Source organism: Nannospalax galili, unplaced genomic scaffold, assembly GCF_000622305.1.
Source record: "Nannospalax galili isolate Female #2095 unplaced genomic scaffold, S.galili_v1.0 scaffold2355, whole genome shotgun sequence".
NCBI lineage: Eukaryota > Metazoa > Chordata > Mammalia > Rodentia > Spalacidae > Nannospalax > Nannospalax galili.
In genome coordinates, this window is record NW_008335454.1 from 22152 (window position 1) to 33515 (window position 11364).

The 11364-nt window shown below is 43.6% G+C and overlaps 1 long non-coding RNA gene across 1 annotated transcript; it reads left to right on the forward strand.

Moving 5' to 3' along the window:
* Positions 1-265: 265 nt before the first annotated feature.
* LOC115069900 lies at positions 266-11123 on the forward strand. Its single transcript, XR_003849142.1, has 3 exons — positions 266-483; positions 3058-3389; positions 8346-11123. It is a non-coding gene; the product is annotated as an uncharacterized LOC115069900 (long non-coding RNA).
* Positions 11124-11364: the final 241 nt, after the last annotated feature.

The following is an 11364-nucleotide window of genomic DNA, read 5'->3' on the forward strand; positions in this document are numbered from 1 at the left end:
GCTCACACACACACACACACACACACACACGCAGCAGGCAGGCAGAGTGGCAGCTCATTGGGCCACGTAGCAGGGTCATGCTTGATGATGTCTCTGATCAGGCAGACAGCACATGATCCGGCTCCTCGTGCTTACTTACGAGTTGGAGTAAACAAGCGAGGCTCACGAGGCTTGGCTGCCAGCCAAGAGTTGGAGTAAACAAGCGAGGGTCATGAGACTTGGCAGCCAGCCAAGGCGCCATCTTTGGCTGACTAGGTGGCGCTTGCTTCCCACAGTGGACTGGCGTGTGGCCATTTCTGTGTGGCACTTTCTTGATTATTGAGAGATGTGGGAAGGCCCAGCCCAATGTGGGTGCTGCCACCCTGGGAAACTGGGCCTATATTGTTTAAGAAAGCAGGTAGAGCAGGAGTCAGAAGAGCAAGCCAGTAAGCAGTGTTCGTCCATGGCGTGTGCAAGATTCTGTGATGAGGGCCCTATGGTGAGGTAAGAGTGGATCCTACCTTCTACTGCACCACTTCATGCTGGAAATACTCACAAAAGAATGAGTAAAGCCTGACTCAAGAACACAGCTCCCTGAGACAGCTGAATGATCATGTTGTCAGGGTTCTGGTTCACTCTTGGCCTTAAAATGAACACTAACAATCAGGCTGTTTTTATCGTTGCTGTTTTATTTTGTTTTGTTCAGGCGTAACTGCAATGTAGCTTAGAAACACTGAGGAAACAAAGACAAAAGACTGTGGAGAAATTATATATAGGCTTCCTACTTTCAGTTAAACAGAGATTGACTAGAGTGTTATTAAACATGAAGTATATTTCAGGAAATCTCCCAAATTACAGTTTCCTACATTGAACAATTCTGACAAATTAGCATTTTGCGGATATATGTATTCATTGCATCAGAACAAAAGACTAAATAGAAAGTACTCAGAACTTAAAATATTTAAGCCATGTGTTGATTTATAAGAACACACAGTTACCATGTCCAACATACCTCTGGGATTTTCTCATACAGCTCTCTAATTTCAGTCCCTCGTTTGTTTACTTTTACATAGTTGAAAATGACCTTGGGTCTTTTAAGACTGTTTTTCACAAATATGAAAGAAAAAAGAGTTGTTATAAGTATTTGCATACATTTTGTTCTGTGGTGCAGCCTGCACCCTAGGGAAACAGACCACCACTGGCCTACCTCTAGCTATAATACTTTCAACATAGCAAAAGTGATTCCATGTGAAACTTAAATAATTTTCAAACTGATATCTTTAAATTTTATTTGAAGCTATTGTGACAAAAATAGCACATTTTGTACATGCGCACACACATACACACAAATGTGCACTCACATGTACACAAGGAATCTGTGGGCACAAAACAATTCAAAAATAATTTTTAACTCACTGGACAAACAGGCCTTATTTCTTGTAAGGACATCCTGACATCATCAGGATCTCATTTTTCCCAAATGAGTATTTAAGCGTGAAACCATCTCGATAACATGTGGCAGTTTTGTGCTTTTTCTGCAGAGAGTTAAAATTTTAAGAAGGGTCGTAGCTTTACAACATGAGCATAGGAAAACACTGAAAGCAGACAGATACTGGGAGAAATGTCCCAGCATATATTAAAACATACACGGGAGACTCCAATTGAAACAAGTTAGGGAACTGTTCATCCTGTTTTCTATCCAGCTCTTAAAATTGTCCAGTGTACTTTGTGAACTTTCCAACTGGAAAGTATCTGACTTGTCTACTAGCAGGACACAGGTGCTGGATACCAACCGAAGACTCTAAGGGCAACTTGCCCTTCAACAGGATGGAAGTCGCAATCCCATGCACGCATGCGCAGGGTGCTTAGCCAATCATCGAGGTATCCATTAGAGACCAGCTCTTCTCCTGCTTGAAGCCGGTTTTCTCATAAGCTCCCTGTGGAGGCAAAGTGACTGAGTTTGTGGGGTGAGGATCCGGCTGAAAGAGGCTGCAGAGGTGAAGGGGGTCACCTATAAGTCTATATCGGTCCCGGGGTACAGTTTAGGTGTAGGTCGGGGACCTGGATCCCCTCGTGGAGTCCCAGTTCAGGCAGCTCTTCCCCGTGAGGCCAGTCCTCTGTGTTGGTGCTCCCTGGGGCCTTGGAGAGGAAAATGGAGGGGACCCTCCTGAGTACAGGGGCTTGAGCTGTTGGGGGTGAGGGGGACTGGGTCGAAGGTGGGTAAACAGAGTGGGAAGTCACTGCTTCCTGTGACAGCTGAGGGTTGACTGTGATGGCAGATGAGGGCATGGGATGGGAACGGGGGTGGGAGATAGGGGGACAGGGAGGGCCTTTTGTTAGGGGAGACAAGGAAGGGCTAGAAACACCAAGGGACTAGGGGCCATGAGGGGACTTGGGTCCCAGGGATGTCCTTATGGGATGGGAGGACAAGGAAGCACTGAGCTGGAGGACAGGGGACTGGACTCTACCTTGAAGGTTAGAGACAAGAAGGAACTGGGGAACAAGGTGAGACTAGGGGTAAAGAGGACACGGGGATCCAGGAAGAGACAGGGGTGTGAGGAGGAGGATGGGAGGGGGAGGAGCTGGAGTGGGGGAGCAAAATCGTCTTTGTTTAGTTGTGTCACCTTGACTCTTAAGTAGATTGTAATCTGGTATTTGATACGATTCCTGTAAGGGTTCACCTAAATTATGGCTTTTGCTGAGAAGACCCTGTAGCCTTAGTTACACGTCGCCTCATGCCCTTTCGCTTTGCCTAAAGAGAACGACTCTCTATATTGCACAGAAGAGCCTCAAGGTCTCAATCTTCCCAGTTGAGCTGGCAGAGTTTGTGCTACTGCCTAGCTTTTCCCAGCCATCTTGACTGCACCTCATTCAACCTTTACTGAGCACAGTACACTACTTTGGTAATTACATTTCATTCATTTGGTCTCCCCGGAATTACATAGAATTATTTTTCTCACTTGAAATAATGCGAGCTAATTGAATATTTAAAAACTCCACTATGAACATTTATTTTACAGTTTTGAACTTGGGGTGAAAAATTAGGTTGCATTACTGAATCAGCCTTTTGCCTTTCAGGGTTTCTAAGAAATGGAGAAGAATATTGATGACCTACTCATTGCTACCTAAAGAAAACTCAAAGAAGAAATGACTAAATTGTAAAGAAAACTTATGAGAAAAACTGGAAGTTATATTTCAAGTTGGAAATGTGGATTAATGGAAGCACTGAAATGTTTTATTTCCAGATGTAGGGAAGACAGGGAACTAGAACATAAACACCTATACTGTTTCCTTTCCTTCAACAGCAACAGTAAGAGTTGGCAAATGTTCACCAGACTCTTCAGTCCATGTTCCTTTGATGAAGGAGCTCAGATGTAAATGATGTAATTCAAGTGTCAGCTGAGAAACATGTGCGTAGACATCTGCTATTTGATTAAGGCTTAATTTAAAAATATTTTAATTATTTTTACTTTACATGTATGAGTGTATTGCCTGCATATGTGTAAGTGCATCCGTGTTGTGAAATGCCCGTGGAGGTCAGAAAAGGGCATCAGAGCCCCTGGAACTGGAGTTAAGATAGTTGTTAGCTGCCATGTGAGTGTTGGGAATCAAACCGGGGTCCTCTGTAAGAGCAGTTAGTGCTCTTAACCACTGAGCAAATTCTCCAGTCCCTAGTCTTAATTTAAAATGATACCAGCATCTGGCATCATACAAGTCCTGGGAAGCCCTGAGACTCATAGACTCACATCAAACCAAAGACAAAGACATGAATGAAACCTCAGAATTGGATTTAGCAGGTGCTACAATTTTATCATTAATTGTACAATCCATGTAGCAAGTGAAAAATTATGCCAAGGCCAAGGAATATAATAGTTTACACAGGACCTGTCAATTTATAAAACAGCACTGTGTCGTTTCTGTGACTCTAGGGGAGACAGACTGCTTTCTTAGGTGTGGTGTTTCTGTGACTCTAGGGAACATAGGCTTTCTTAGGTATGGTGTTTCTGTGACTCTGGGGGAGACTGCTTTCTTAGCTGCACATGAGACTCCAGCTTCCACAAGTCTGAAGTGGATATTTACAACTATGGGTGTTGGCAATGCTAAGGAATAAACCCAGGACTACACATGCTATGCAAGCTTTATGGGAACTAGCTGCATCATGATGTGCTTTTTAACAAAAATTTTATTTTTTAAATTTTATGTGTATGAGTGTATTGCCTACATGTGTGTAAGTTCACCCATGACCTGCAGTGCCTGTGGAGGGCAGAAGAGGAATCAAATTCCCCTGGAACTGGAGTTATGGGGTAGATGTTAGCATCTATGTAGATGCTAGGTATTGAACCCAGGTCCTCTGCAAGAGCTACCAGTGCTCTTAACTGCTGATGTACATCCAGTCCCCATGATGTACTCTTAACTATTACTAAGGGCATGTGCCATTTAACTGCAGGCCAAGCCCAATGAAAAGGATACTCCGATACTCTGTGTAAACAACCTTCATAAGTCCATGTCTTAAAATTGGTATCTATAAATCTTGTCAGTTTTATTAGTGCCCTGTCTGTTTAACTCTGAGACATAAACTTAAGTTCCTTAATGAATTTACCAACTGAATAGAAGAACTTTTCATTTTTAGAATGGGCTACACAATTTATAAAGTATGGGAAACTGATCTGAGAGGGGTTTTCCTTAAAGATGAACAATGTGAACCAGGCCTGGTGGTGCCCACCTGTAAAGCCTGAGCTAGTTGGGAGGCTGAGGTATGAGGATCCCTTGAGCTAAAAGTTGAGCACCAGTCTGAGAAACATGCTGAGACTCAGTCAGTAAACGAAATTAAACAAATCAATGTAACATTCTGAAATGGAACTCCATACCTCTGGGGAATGATAGATACAGTAAGGCAAAAAATCTAAACTTAAATCATCTTTATTGATAACAATTAACAGTGCTGACAGAAAAATTCACTAGAAAAACAAAAGAACTGAATGCCTAAAATACAGGAATAGTTTGTAGTGACTTAACTAGCTTTGGTTTTGAATGAAGTATGAGGAGAGATAAACAAGCTAATGACTAAAGATGTCAGCATTTTAACCAAAATTACTTGTCTAAACATGTGTTTCTTGGCTGACATTTGAATTCCATCACTTAGGTTCAAGCTCCTTCTTCAAAAGATCTTCTCATCAACAGACCATGTACTGAAGGGTCTGACAAACATTTACCAACTCTTCCTGTTGCTGTATAAGGAAAGGAAACAGCAAACATGTTTATTTTCTAGACCAATGTCTTTCGCACATCAGGGAATAAAACACTGCAGTGCTTCCATTAATCCACCTTTCCAATCTGAAATATCTTACAATTTCTCTCATAAATTTTTGTTGCAGTTTCATCATTTCTTCTTTAAGTTCGCTTTTAGGTACCAAGAAGCAGATTATCGCCAGGTGTGGTGGCACACACCTTTAATCCCAGCACTCGGGAGGCAGAGGCAGGTGGATCTCTGGGAGTCCGAGGCCAGTCTGGTCTCCATAGCAAATCCAGGCCAGCTGGGGCTACAGGGAGACCCTGTCTCAAAAAGACCAAAAAAAAAAAAGAGAAGTAGATTATCATTATTGTTCTCCATTTCTGCCAAATTCTAAAACACAAAACGCTACTTTAGTTATGCAACATAATTTCTCATCTCGAGTTACAAATTGTAAAATAAAATTTCAAAAGGGAATTTTTAAATATTCAGGTAAATCACATAATTTCAAGTTAAAAGAAATGAATCTATATAATTAAATAAAACCGAAAAATCCAACAGTTAAGCAACAAAATATATCAGACATGAATCAAATGTAATTACAGAAGGTGCAAAAGTAGTGCACTATGCTCAGTAATGGTTTAATGAAGCGTCATGGTCAGGATTGTTGGGAAATCTAGACAGTGGCATCCACACCACCAGCTGAACAGGGAGGATTGAGAGCTTGAGGCTAGTCTGTGCAACACAGAGAATCGTTCTCTTTAGACAAAGCAAAACGGCACGAGGAGATGTGTAGATAAGACTACAGGGTCTTCTCAGCAAATATCAAAATTTAGGTGAACCCTTATGGTAATTATTTCAAACACCAGATGAGAATCTACGTAAGAGTCAGTGTGGCATTAATTTGGTAAAAGAAAAATGATTGTGGTTATGAGCAATTATTTGAAGTTATGAAAAGTAATTTGTATGTCGGTGTCTTTGTTTTATGAGACAGGGTCTCAGTTTATCGGCCAGGCCATCCTTCAGCTATCCATCTACCTGTCTCAGTCTCTCCCATATTGAAGACAAATACATGTGCCAGTACACCAACTAAATAGCTAGTTTTGCTAACACTAGAATTTTGTTATAAAGTTTCTAGAACCAGGGTCTCACCAAAATGCAAACTCTTTCTCGAAGTGTCATATATTCAATCACTCAGCTGCCTCTTTTTCATGGTCATTCCTACTCCGGTCATTATTAACTTCATTCCCAGCGTAAATTCTATAGTATTGAGTTGAATGATTCCTTTGCATCTATAAATAGCTCCCATCTTACTGTCACATTCTTTTGGCTAAATCTCGGGAACAGAAATTAAACCTGGGCTAGTTCATCTGCTGGCAACCGTGTCACCATCTGATGATTCTCTTTGGAGAATCATTTTTCATATTTTAGAGCACCTAGGGTTTTGGATTTTCTGAGCAGGGATGTTCAATCACCAAACCCTATGGAGATTCCAAATCCAAAGCCGTGAAATCTGAAACATTTCTGGTCAAAATCGCTTTGAATAATCATGTTCCAATTTGGAATTTTTCTTGTCTTTTTGGGACAGGATCTCTCTGTAGCCCCAACAGGCCTCAAACTCGTTATGTAGACCAGGCTGGTCTTGAACTCACAGAGATTCGTCTCCCTCTGCCTCGCACGCCTGGCCTCAATTTGCATTTTTAAAATTAAGATGGTCTTAAATTTACAGATGATAAAAATGAACTGCTAAACAAAGGGGAACTTTGTTGGCTCGGGCCAGACAAAGTTCCAGCACTGACATGGGGAAGTGGTCACAAAACCCCCAACTGATCCTGAGGAAGCACTGGCAACCGATGGCTGCTGCGTGTCAGTCTTGTTTAAAGATGAGCCACTTGGTTATGTTGACCAGGTTCCAGTGGATGTACCCACACCAAAGTGCAATTGGGAAGACAAATTTGACTCTTCAAGGCCTTTAAATACATATATGAAATTTAACAGGGAGGTAAAGTGTGTGCAGACAGGGGAGAGGATCTATACAGGAAAAAACGTACATTTTAATAAAGCCAGAAAAATTAAACTATAAATAAATTTTCAAATGTAAAGCCAAAATCTCTCCTACATCCTACCAACAAAACCAACATGATACATTCTATTCGGGTTTTTTGTGTAGCCCATGATGTTTGGATGAGAATATGTTTGCATGTATGTCAAAGCGCAAATGTATGTGCTTGTGTGTGTGCTTGTGTAAGCATGTGCATGCAGAGGCCAGAGGTTGACTTTAGAATTTTTCCTCTCTCTGTTCTATTTAATGACTCTCTGACCCAGAGCTCACTGATGCTGCTAGTCCAGCTACCCAGTTTCTCCAGGATTCCCTTATCTCTGGGTGTCAAGTACTAGGACTGTAGGCAGGACTCCACACTTGCCTTGATGCCCACCTGACTTTTAAATGGGTGTTGGGGATTCAAATTCAGGCTCTACCTATTGTGAGGCAAAAGCTTTTCCACTGAATCATCCCCGAAGACCCCCCCCCAAATATAAGTTTTTCTGATTTCAAACTGTGGGGCAGGAATGTCCTCCTCTGAGCCAGTCACTCTTCCCACCCAATCGGTCATGAGGGGGTGGGTCTAAGGACAGACAATGAGAACGCTGGGAAGTGCTAAAGACTCAGGGAAGCACTGAGGACACTGGGGAAAAGGGGATAGTTGCCATCTTGGTGAACTGGGAGTGCAGACAGTCGGCAGGCAGCTGGTGGGCAGATCTCAAAGCTTAGCTGAGATGTCAAAACAGGGCCTGTCTGACTCTGGGAACCAACAGGTGCAGCAGGGACAAGACAACCATCTGCCTCCTTAGCCCGGTGCAGGGTCAGGCTACTTGAGCCAGAACCCATGAGTTTATCAAGGATAAAAAGGTACAGAGAGGCTCCATGTAAAAATTCCCAGAATGTGGAATGACTTCAAAGGGATAACTAAAGATAGCAGAAAACTAAACAAGTTAATGTCTCTTATCCATGCTATGGTACCCAGCAGACATCTGTTGAGAAAACAAGTAAGACAAAAGGATAAAAACTTTCCACTCTGTGTTAGCTCTTGTCTATGTTTGATTTAATATATAATGTTAACCTCCGAGTGTTTTACAGATGTGAAACCCATTTGGAAGACACCTGAAGAAACAAAGGCCAGCTATAGCTGTAAGATTCTTGGGAGCTTCATGCTTGGGTAAGACAAAAGTGGTACCCACCAGATGGCTGGGAAAAGCCTACGACAACTAATCCTGTATAAAAATAAAAACAAAGACTCCCAAAACTGTACAACTGTTAAGAAAAAATTACAGAGCAAGGAGTGGTTGCCCCCCTATGAGCTGTTGGCCAGAGAGATCCTAGAGGCCCTCAAATTAACCAAGGCTATTGCCACTAATGACTGTTGTACATCAGGAAAGGTCGGTAAGGCCATGTTGCTGAAGACCCTGCATGATGTGAGCGTGGGAGAAGGAGAGACGAAGCCAAGACTTAGCTGAAAACTCCATGCCACTGGATGGATGGCTTTCATAGTGCCAGAAGGCAGTATGCGGATGGTTGGGGGGAGAAGGATCACCTATGATTCTGCTCAACGATGGATCCCATGTGCTGTACTCTATTGACATGCCAAGCAATGCCTGCTAGTGCAATAATGGCTTGACTAACATACTTACAACTGACAATTTCTAATTGGTTAAGGCCCACTCCTGGGGGTGGAACACACATCTGGTGCTGTAGACCAGGTCAACCCCCTGTGTCAGGGAAGGCCCCAGTGGAGAAGCTGCTGCAAGTATTCTATTCGATAAATATGGTACACCTGCTGGGTATCTTCTAGGCATTTGTATTTACACCCATATTTGTTTCGACGTGTCTACTTCCTTTCATTTGTCTCTATAGTAGGGGATTCACCACTGAGATGGATCAACACCCACGTCTTGAGAACGAAAGATGGGGAAGCCCAGGTGTCCAATATCTCACCACATGAAAGAAGAAAAGATCATCCTGCATCTGTCACCCCCTCCAAGACTCGGGGACCCTTTTGGAAGATTGACAGAAAGATTGTGAGATCTGGAGGAAGGGGTGTAGTGTTGGGTAGGCGTGTCCTCCGAGACAGTCACTCCTCCCACCCACTCACTCATGAGGAGCAGGGTCTAAGGACAGAAGCTGGCTGAGGACACTGGGAAGCGGTAAGTACTTGGGGAAGCACTGAGGACACTGGTAAGAAGGGGAGAGTCGTCATCTTGGCGAACCAGGCACGCGGATAGCTGGCAGGCTGCCGGCAGGTGGCAGAACTCAAAACTTAGCCAAGATGTAAAAGCAGGGCCCACAGGCAATCATGCCTTTCTAAGTAACCCTTTCCGAGATGCCATAAACTAGACAAAAGCCCAAACAGAATGCATTGTGTAGATTTCTTTCAGCCCGAGTTCAGACCGTGTGTTCCTGGGATCCCAGAGATCTCAGGGGAGAATTTTGCTCAGCACAAACTTATTTTGAATCTGTTTCACGTTTATTAAATCAAATGTATTCCAGATTTCTCTGGGGAAAAATATAGTTAAAAGGTTAAGTTAAAAGTTAAGATTAACTTTTCATGTTTGATAATCTTACGAGGTAACCCACCAGAGACACCCACTCGAACACAGAAAATAGCCAAAAGAATGTCTCTGTGGCCAGCTGGTGACTACACTGGGCATTCGGGTCCCAAGTACAGCCCCGAGCCTTTCTCAGGGTAGGCTTTAATTCAGAGAAATCAAAGCCCCCCCTCCCAACAGTTTCTCATTGCTCAGGGGTGGAAAAGTTCCTAACAGTTTCTTCCTGCAGGTGCCAGTCAAGCAAAAACTACAAAAACGTTTTAGAAATGCAGTTAGCCAGAGCGACGAGGCACACGCCGACCTTTCTCAAACCCACATCCTGGTAGCTGGGCTTAATTTTTATATGCACACGCTTTGAGACAATTCCCTCTTGTTTGTAGTTACTGGGATTAACTAGGGTTGTAATATGGCACAGTTTTAGTCTGTCCTGAGATGCCTCGTGACATTCCCGACTGGTTCTTTAGCCTGTGGCTGTTGCCGCTGTGGCCAAAGGAGGAAGCAGCGCAGGCACTGCTTCTTTTTGTGTGTGCAGTGCTCCGCCATGGGCTGGTCCGGTGACCACGCTTCAGGCTGCTTGGGCCATTCAGACATTCAGGATCCCCTCACTGGGCCATCCCACCTCAAAAGTCAGCCACGTGAGTTCACAGCATGTCAGGGTTTTCTGGGTGAGAAACGGATGCCACAGTCATTCTCACCACGAAACCATCCCTAGAATCCTTAAGTATGCACTTCAGGGGAGTCTTAGAAGAGCTCAGCCCCCCTCCCATATTGACATAGGTGACAGATTGACAGAAACAGACAACAGAGACCAGCACAAATAAAACAAATATGTGGTGGCCACCAAGCACTCATACACCAGTTTGTAAAATTTTAATTACAAAGGGCCGGTGACTTCTCACACGGTTCTCTGGACACAAGATTAGTGGCCATACCCAGCTCTCCTGAGTGCCCCCTACTGAGACTGCCTCAGCCTGACTTACCTCCAGAGGTTTTCGAAACCAGATGACGTTCTATGATCTTCAAAAAAAATCTTTGGGGTCGGGATATCGGGCAGTGGGGCCCAGAGGTCCCGGGGCTCTGGAATATCTGTCCTAGGAGGTGCCTCTCCTAGGAGTCTGTCGGTCCAAACCTACTCTCCTTCTGCCCCGAGTATCTGAGGTCTAAATCTCTAGGGATCTCGCGGGGGGCCTCCAAATAAGTAACCCACTAGAGAAGACTACTCAGACACAGAAAAGAGCCAAAAGAATGTGTTTAGAGCGGGGCAGCAACTACACTAGGCATTCAGGTCCCAAGTACACCCGTGAGCCTTCCTCAGGGTAGGCTTTTATACAGAAAAATCAAGCCCCCCACCAACAGTTTCTCATAGCTCAGGGGTGGCAAAGTCCCTAGAAGTTTCATCCTGCAGGTGAAAGCCAAATGAAAAATGGAAAAGTCTTAGAAAAATAGTTGGCCAGAGTGACCAGGAACATGCTGACCTTTTTCTCAAACCCACATCTTGGTAACTAGACCAAAATTTGAGCCAATTGCCTCTTGTTTACAGTTTCTGGGAGCAG